Source organism: Vicia villosa, unplaced genomic scaffold (genome assembly GCF_029867415.1).
Source record: "Vicia villosa cultivar HV-30 ecotype Madison, WI unplaced genomic scaffold, Vvil1.0 ctg.004363F_1_1, whole genome shotgun sequence".
Taxonomy (NCBI): Eukaryota; Viridiplantae; Streptophyta; class Magnoliopsida; order Fabales; family Fabaceae; genus Vicia; species Vicia villosa.
In genome coordinates this window covers 53153-55343 of record NW_026706422.1, presented here as the reverse complement: position 1 = coordinate 55343, position 2191 = coordinate 53153, and the positions used below count along the sequence as shown (strand labels likewise).

General features: G+C 35.3%; 1 pseudogene; it reads right to left on the bottom strand.

Annotated features, from left to right (window-relative positions):
- Positions 1–436: 436 nt before the first annotated feature.
- On the bottom strand, positions 437–1378 carry LOC131642006 (putative F-box/FBD/LRR-repeat protein At5g22670; annotated as a pseudogene).
- Positions 1379–2191: the final 813 nt, after the last annotated feature.

Sequence of the window (2191 nt, the reverse complement as noted above, 5' to 3'; positions counted from 1 at the left end):
TTTTGAATGTTGCATAATATATTTTACAAATTGGAACTCACAATTGTTGATGTTTTTTTGTGTCTGTGGAACATTGAATGCTAAATGTTTTAAGCTGTGAGGGAAAGACATTCTGGAGCAATGGTGGGATTGGGTGGAACAACCTTTCGAACTATTCAGGAACAAATATATGTTGCACACCTTATATTCATAAATTTTAACTTAATGTTAAAATGTTGAAGATTGGGAAAATGTGGGAGTATTTCTATCAACGACCTGCACTCCCTCTTTAGTAAGCTAATCAAAAAAGTAAGTTCCATGTGAGTCAAAATTGTGAAACATGCGGAAGTGGTTTCCAAGTCATACCCCATATCTGCGTGAGTTGCACACAATAGAACGTTAGAAATGTATACTCTATTTGATATCTTATGAGCATATAGATTAAAAAATTAGTTAATTAATGTATACTTAATGCAAATAGTGAGTATTCAGGTAGGATAACATTCATACCTTCTTCTATATGCAAAATTCTCGTCTTACAAACCAAAGACATCGGAATATCCGTATTATAACAAATCCTTACTTTGACCAAATTAGCGTAAAGCATTCAAGTTTTCCATGGGATCAATTGATTTCTGGAAGGTACGTGATTTTGCAGTCAAATCTTCTAGAATAGGGCAGCCATATAGAAACTTTGCAAAATATTTAGGAGATGTGAAATCAACGTTATTCAAATGAAGAGTTTTGAGACAAGGTAAATTCACTTTATCAAAATCCCACAATTTTACGTTTTCCAATCTAAGAACCTGAAGTGTATTACAACTGAGAATGCAAGGAGGTAATTTGATACAACGCGGTTTACCAGACAAGTCGAAGTTAAGATTCTTAACTCCTCGTTGCATCAAAAATTTAAAAATTCTATTCAATTCTCCTTGTTTGAAGCGAGAATAGTAGCCTAATTTCAAGGTAAACGATTGGATCGAAGTCTTTTGGTCTCGCAAAGAGAACATGATTGAATAAACAAACTTGCGAAATATCTCAAAGTCATTCAAAGCTTTGTCATCGAAGTTGAGAATAAGGACAGAGAGCCATACCGGCTTCCATCTCTTTGAGAGAATCATTGTGGTTGCAGCGGATTTGGTTGGAAGGAAGGAGAGAATGTGGCAGAGAATTGACTCCGGCAAGTCGCTAATTCTATCCTCCGTCGGAATTGAACGGCCAGAAGACATGATCTGTAACTGTGAACAGCCAGAAGACATGATTTGGAATTGTGAATAGGATTATCAGCATACCTGCAGCAATATATAGGGTTTTCTGTTGGAATTAGGGTTTGGGCTGCGACATGTTTCATTAGCTTGGCTTTTTCTATAACCGGCATGGTGGCGTTGGAATCGATCGAGAGCGGATATATTCACTTCACTTTTTCTATAACCGGAAGAACGAGTGGGATGTTGTTGCTTATACATCCAACCAATTGTATTACTAAATTACACTTATATTTTAATTTTTTTATGACACGGCATATTAATAGATGTTTCATACTGACCATGATAATTAATTTTATTATATTTTTTATTTATATAAATTATTTAAAAGTTATTTTTCCCAATCTAATTAAACTTTTTTTTTTATATAATTTTTTCTTACAAACCTTGAAGAAAAGACAATAAAAGATCAAAAGATTTTTTTTTTTTTAATAAGCAAGGAATATATTGATCAAGAGAACCTAAGTTCTCAAAACAAGATACAAGAAGGCCAGATTGAGTACCGGACCAAGAAAAATAGACTCCAATTGAGCATTACGACAAGTAAAATAGGGGATCCCTACTAAATTCGTAAAAATTACAATTGGGATGTATATTTTTCCCTATGAAAGACCAACGCCAAACCAATGCTTTAGCTCCCCAAACTATATCGGAAATGTTCCAAGTATCGCCTTTAAACACGATGCCGTTCCTAACCAACCAAAGCTGCCACACCACCGCCAACCAAACAACTCCCTCTTTTCCCTTTCTAAGACCAACTCTCCTCCCGTAATTAAACCACCTCATGAAGCTTTCCTTAATTCCCACCGCATTATAGTTATTAAAACCAATCCACTCGGCCATTTCCCTCCAAATCAGATCAACACAATAACAAGACAACAATAAGTGGATCGGTTCTTCTATGGTTCCACGGCAGAAAGCGAAAAAAGAATTGGAGTTTGGGATAA